The sequence below is a fragment of the Mus pahari genome, chromosome 3 (genome assembly GCF_900095145.1).
Source record: "Mus pahari chromosome 3, PAHARI_EIJ_v1.1, whole genome shotgun sequence".
Classification (NCBI taxonomy): Eukaryota; Metazoa; Chordata; class Mammalia; order Rodentia; family Muridae; genus Mus; species Mus pahari.
In genome coordinates, this window is record NC_034592.1 from 46,615,931 (window position 1) to 46,623,114 (window position 7,184).

A 7,184-nucleotide genomic window follows, 5' to 3' on the forward strand; every position below is an offset into this window, starting at 1 on the left:
TAGCCCTGGCTGTCCTGGAACTCATTTCGTAGACCAGGCTGGCCTTGAACTCAGAAATCCGCCTGCCTCTGCCTCCCAAGTGCTGGGACTAAAAGCGTGTGCCACCACGCCCAGTTTTAGTTACCTTTCTTACACTGACCAAATTCCTGGCAGAGTCAGATTCAGGGAGGAGGGGTGTACCTTGGAGCTCCGGATTCATGGGATGTAGCCAATCACAGCAGGGAATGCGTGGTGGAGGCCAGGCCAGGCTGCTGTCATTTCAGCAGAACGGGAAGCTAGAACAGCACAGAAAGGATATAGAGCCCAGGGCCTGCCACCAATAGATCTCCTTCTTCGAGGACAGCTAAGGGTATAACCTAAAACACTGCTGCTAGCTGCAGAACCAGAGTTCCAGTGGGAGCCTGTGAGGGCCAGTTTTTGTTTTGTTTTTCAGGGTTTTCACTGTGAAGCCCTGGCTATCCTAGAATTACTCTGTACACCAGGCTGGAACTCACAGAGATCTGCCTGCATCTGCCTCCCAAGTGCTGGCGTTAAAGGCCTGGGTCACCACTTCCAAGCAATGACAGACATACTTTATACCAAGTATGACTGGAACATCTTATTATTTGTTTTTCAGGGGCTTGCTGTTCTTTTATCCCTCTGTTTGTTTCCTTATGTGTGTGGCTGTTGTGCCTACATGTATATCTGTGTACATCTCGAGTGCCTGCTGTCAGAGGAGGCAAGAAAGGCGTGTCAAGTCCCCTGGGGCTGCAGTTACAGACTGTTGGGAGCCATCACCATGCTGGTGCTGGGGACAGATCCCAGGTCCTCTGGAAGAGCAGCCCCTTGCTGTTGTCCTTTTTGCAATGATGGGGATGGAATAGATGGCATTACAGTGTCTTATGCATAATATGAAAGTGCTCCTCCACCAAAGAACCAGCTCCAACTCATTATATTAAGAACTGATAAACAGGCTGGATGGAGCCACTGTCACTGAGCCCAGGCCACACTGCTGCTCACCTGTCACCCTCCATCGTGCACTAGCGGTCTCAAAAGATTCAAAGTCCAAGATGGCAACCCTCAAGGACCAGCTGATTGTGAATCTTCTTAAGGAAGAATAGGTCCCCCAGAACAAGATTACAGTTGTTGGGGTTGGTGCTATTGGCATGGCTTGTGCCATCAGTATCTTAACAAAGGACACGGCAGATGAGCTTGCCCTAGTTGACGTCATGGAAGACAAGCTAGAGGGCTAGATGATGGATCTCCAGCATGGAAGCCTCTTCCTTAGAACACCAAAAATTGTCTCCAGCAAAGACTATTGTGTAACTGCAAACTCCAAGCTGGTCATCATCACTGCCGGGGCCGTCAGCAAGAGGGAGAGAGCCGACTCAATCTGGCCCAGCGATACATGAACACCTTCAATTTCATCATTCCGAACATTGTGAAGTACAGTCCACACTGCAAGCTACTTACTGTCTCAAATCCAGTGGATATCTTTACCTATGTGGCTTTAAAAATCAGTGGCTTTCCCAAAAGCTGAGTTATTGGAAGTGGTTGCCATCTGGATTCAGCTCGGTTCCGTTACCTGATGGGAGAAAGGCTGGGGGTTCACCCGCTGAGCTGTCACGGCTGGGTCCTGGGAGAACATGGCGACTCCAGTGTGCCTGTGTGGAGTGGTGTGAACGTTGCTGGCATCTCCCTGAAGTCTCTGAACCCAGAACTGGGCACTGATGCAGACAAGGAGCAGTGGAAGAGGGTTCACAAGCAGGTGGTAGACAGTGCCTATGAGTTGAGCAAGCTGAAAGGTTACACATCCTGAGCCATTGGCCTCTCTGTGGCAGAATTGGCCGAGAGCATAATGAAGAACCTTAGGTGGGTGCATCCCATTTCCACCATGATTAAGGTCTCTATGGAATCAATGATGATGTCTTCCTCAGTGTTCCACGTATCCTGGGACAAAATGGAATCTCGGATGTTGTGAAGGTGACACTGACTCCTGAGGAAGTGGCCCTCCTGAAGAAGAGTGCAGATACCCTCTGGGGAATCCAGAAGGAGCTGCAGTTCTAGTCTTCCCAGTGTCCTAGCCCTTCACTGTCCAGGCTGCAGCAGGGTTTCCAGGGAGACCACACCCTTCTCATCTGAGCTGTGGTCAGTACAATGGGAAACATCTCAGTCCCCACAGCTCTGCCCTGCTGCCAAGTGGCACTTGTGTAGTGGTAACCTGGTTAGTGTGACAGTCCCGCTGTCTCCGACACACACTGCCAGCTCTGCAGGCTTCCATTACCCTGCGAGCCTGCTGCAGGGTGCCCTGTGCACACTCACCAAACACGCCTAGGCCAACGAGTTCCCAGTTAGTCATAACCTGGCTCTAGTTTATAAGTCCATTATGCATATCATGTGCATAAATGTTCTATAGGATATCTTATGTATTATATGTGTCTGTAGTGTGCATTGCAATATTATGTGAAATGTGAGATCTGCATATGGATGATGGAACCAACCACTCAAGTGTCATGCCAATGATAACACCAAATAAACCTTAAACAGTGAAAAAAAAAAAAAAAAGAACTAATAAACAAAGAAAATAAGAGCCAGGCACGGTGGGTCATGACTTTAATCTCATCTCAGGAGTCAGAGGCAGGTGGAGCTCTGTGAATTTGAGGCTAGCCTGGTCTATAGACCAAGTCTAGGACAGCAAGCGCACTGTTACACATTAACATCATGGTGGGAGGCATGGCAGTGTTTGGGGAAGTAGTGGAGAAGTAACTGAGAGCTACATGCTGATCCTCAGAAAGAGAGAGACTCTGGGCTTTTGAAAGCTCACCCCCCGCCACACGCACACCACCAAATGACACACTTCTTCCAATAAGATCATACCTAATCTTTCTAATCCTTTCAAAGAGTGTCACTCCCTGGTGACTATATTCAAAGAGAACAGCCTATGGGGTGCATTCTTATTCAAACCACCATAACCACACAGTGAGGCACCAGTGTCTTCCCAATTCTGTCACACTGGTGGGTTGGAACGGGCTGTGATGGGAATAGTCACACCATGGATGTGTTCATAAAGCAATTCTTGTAACTTCTGCTATAGGTTATGGGTTTTGTTAATAGTCTAGGGCTTTTTCTCAGACTATAGGTTTCCACCCCTTTAGTTTGGAGGGAGCTGAACAACCCTTTCACAGGGCTCAAATAGATGCTATCTATATCTCTATATATCTATACAATTTATAACAGCGGCAAAGCGATAGATATGAAGTAGCAGTAAAAGTAACTTTATTGTCGGGGGTCACCACAACACGAGGAACTGTATTAAAGAGCTGTAACACTAGGGAGGGTGAGAACCACTGGGCGAGATTTAAGCAAGGAATGGAAACTAGATATGGTAGCAAACACCTTTAATTCCACACTCAGGAGGCAGAGGCAGGTGGACATCTGAGGGCTCTAGAACAGCCAAGGCTACGTAATGAAATCCTGACTCAAAATGGTGTGTGTATGCATGTAAAAAAAAAAAAGTGTGTGTAATACTATAATATAAAATACATGTAATACTGTATATCATATATTTTAAATTATATACTATATATTATATATTATAAATTATATACTACATATTATAATATATGGTTATATATAGTATTACATATATTCTATATTATATATAGTGATATATTGCCTGTATATATAGCATTAAATATACTATGTATTATATTATAATGATATAACATATAGTGATATCTTATATATAGTGAATAAAATTTGAAGTGTTACACTGAAATAACCAAAAATGAAAATATAATCTAATATTTGAAAGTTATGAACAATTCAGCAAATTGTTGACATTGATAAAGAGTTTCAACATACATCTTTTTATTGATGTAGTTTTCATTTTCTTTTGTTTGTTGCTCTTAACTTCTTTATCCTCCTGTCTTAACTGATTATTGAAGGAATGTATCACCACACTGGGCCCCAACATACATATCTATTGTTTCACTTTCATCTTATTCACTTAATTAAACAAAAATAATAATGAGCTCTTGTGTCAGAACTACATCCACTCAAAACCTACACCAAGAGACAGCTACTGTTAGGAATACAGAATAAGAGTGTGGTGAGCAGGGTGTAGCTCATTGGTACAGCACTTGTGTAGAACACACGGCCCAATAACAGAACCAGAACCAAAATCCAGAAATCAAACAAGAAGGAAATTTTATTGAAAATTAACTAAAGCAGGCTGGAGAGATGGCTCAGAGGTTAAGAGCACTGACTGCTCTTCCAAAGGTCCCCACTTCAATTCCCAGCAACCACATGGTGGCTCACAAATCTCTGTAATGGGATCCAATGCCTTCTTCTGGTGTGTCTCAAGACAGCTATAATGGACTCATATAAATAAAGAAATCCTTAAAAAAGAAAGACAGACTAACTAAAGCAGGTGTTCAGTAGTAGCACACGCCTTTAATCCTAGCACTCTGGAGGCAGAAGCAGGCTGATCTGTTGAGTTCAAGGCCAGCATGGACTAGAGAGAGAGTTCCAGGACAGCCAGAGGAACACAGAGAAACCTTGTCTGGATAAGCCGAAAAGAGAAAAAAGAAAAAGAAAAGAAAATTAACTAAAGCATTCTGTGACAGTTAACTGGCTGTGAATTTTATGATACTTACTGCATATTTTATAATTTGTAGAGCATATTACAGCTCTTCTGTGTCTGGAAAATTGACAGTTTACATTTGTCTATTGTTTTTAAGGTCAGAAATCCCCAGTATGTATCTGTGGGGAGAAAGGACAAACAACAGCCCTTAAGGAATACAGAGTCCATCTGACCGGCATTCACACGTCTGGTAAGTGTGGTATGTGACTGCTGCTTGACTAGAGATAGTAAAGGGAAGGAGCAGTACACAGGAGGAGAGACTTCTTTCTGGTAGAGACGACATAAGGAAAATGGCTGGGGTTTGCTACAGAATCCATCTTAATGCTACTAAACATTATGTGGCTCCTAATATGTACACACGGACACACACACACACACACACACACACACACGGGGGAGGGACATTGTGGCAAAACAAGACTAGAAGTTAGATCCATAGAAGTTCCTCAAAACATCCAAACAAGGGACAAAGGGAGCTCGGAACCAGATGGCAGTTGCTATGATCTTGAGGTTCATGCATCCCAAATTAATATGTTGAAATTCTAACTCCCAAAATAATGGTGTTAGGAAATAGAGCCTTTGGAAGGCTTGGGAGCCTCTGTGATTAAGTCAGGAGGGTAAGGTGTTCATTAATAGTAGTTGAGCGTCTTTATAAAATAGACCGAAAGGAGCTCATCTGCCTTTCCACATGACCAAAGAATGAGAAGGCATTATTTCTGAACCAGAGGACAGGCCCTCACAAGACAACAAATTTGGTTGGATGCCTTTGATCTTGTACTTCCCACCGTTCAGAACTGTAAAAAAAGACCTGCATATCGTGTATGAGACACACACATGGTTTATAGTGTTTTGTTGCAATAGATCAGTGACTAAGACGGTGTTGATGGCGGTATTGGCAAGTGGTCAGATTCTGAAATTTTCTTGAAAGTCGAGTTAAAAGATCTGTTGGTGGATTGCTTAGATAATATAAAAGAAAGGAAAGAGTGAATGGTGGCTCGATAGACTTTTGTCTCCAGGAAACAGAGGACTGACGACTTATTTACATAGGCAGACTGCGAAAACAGACAGGCTAGATAGTGAAGTCGGGGTCTGGTATAGATCAGTGGATTGCAGAGATATGAGTAAGCAAAGCAAACGTGATGACGTTAAGCATAAATAATGCTAATATATACAGGTTGGACTTCAGGAAAAGGATTCAGGGTGGAAGAGAAATCTGGGAGTTCTTTGCTTTTAGCATTTGAAGACATAAAATAGTTGCAATCACCAAAAAGTAAGGATGGGCAAAACTCTTTGGTGTTCCAATATTTACAAGTTGTGGAAAACTGAAAAAGGAAATTGAGAAAGAGTAGCTGGTAATGTCAATGCAAAGTCTAGAATACTGTTCTAGAAATTAACTGTAAAATGTGAAGGCTGTAGATGTAGCTTGGTAGGTCAGTGCCTGCCTAGCATGCAAGGCGCCTGCCTTTGACCCCAGCAGCACATAAACGGGGGGGGGGGGGGGAGATCTCCTAACTCAGGAGGTGCAAACCAGGGGACTGAAGAGAAGAGGGAGCCCAGGGTGTAAGATGGCGTGAGTGGGTGTGCCTTAACACGGATCCAGGTCAAGGACCACAGCCTCAAACCCAGGAGACACCAACAAAGCCCACACATGTGGAGGTGAGACTCAGAGACATGGCAAAGCCTTGCTCTGGTCATTTCTGTGGATGTTGACAGTGTGTGTGGAAAATGTCCACCATAGTCTGTGTCCCTCTGGGACAGGAGGCTGCTTCTACACAGAGGAGCAAAGCCTGTCTCCATGTTCAGCTGTATGTAGTAACTCTGCCTTGTTATTTATTTGTAAGTATTAATTCCTCCTCCTTGTTCAGCTCTAAGCAACAGCCCTGCCTGCTGTTCAATTCTATATGGCAACCATACTGAGCTGCCCCGGGGGCAGTAGCTTCACTAGCAGAGAGCCCAGCCCACCTGATCCCAACGTTTTACGTACGTGTCTCTGTGTATATATTTGCCTTTTCTTTACTCCCTTGCTGTCCGAATCAGGTCTAGTCCCTGGAGCCCTGAAGGAATCTGCACAAACGCATCCTTGTCTACAGGGTGAGCTCAGTGAGGAGTGAGAGGAAAGAGATGGAGAGGCCAAGACCATCGAGGATATTTACTTGGTCTTATTTCCACTGGCAATGTGGGTAAAGTGACTAAAATTGGCAGATAAATTTGGCAACCTAGTTGGCACAGCAATTTTATAAAGTTATCAAAAAGACAAGAAAACAAAACAACCCCTCTAAGTCCAGCATAGCACAGTGATGCACACTTACAGTTCTATTAGTAGCTACCTGGGAGGCTGCTGTGGGGATATCAGTTGAAACAAGGAAAGACTTGTCTGATAACTGTACGGAGACCCCGTCTCAAAAAAGACAAAGGGGGGCTGGTGAGATGGCTTGGTGGGTAAGAGCACCCGACTGCTCTTCCAGAGGTCCGGAGTTCAAATCCCAGCAACCACATGGTGGCTCATAACCATCCATAACAAGATCTGACTCCCTCTTCTGGAGTGTCTGAAGACAGCTAC

The 7,184-nt window shown here is 44.3% G+C and overlaps 1 protein-coding gene and 1 pseudogene across 20 annotated transcripts in view; one reads left to right on the top strand and one right to left on the bottom strand.

Moving 5' to 3' along the window:
* Baz2b (bromodomain adjacent to zinc finger domain 2B) overlaps positions 1–7,184 on the bottom strand; it is a 306,980-nt gene that overhangs the window by 224,956 nt on the left and 74,840 nt on the right. The window lies entirely within an intron of this gene.
* LOC110318590 lies at positions 1,016–2,046 on the top strand (annotated as a pseudogene). The gene has a single exon (XR_002380372.1). The product of XR_002380372.1 is annotated as an L-lactate dehydrogenase A chain pseudogene (transcript).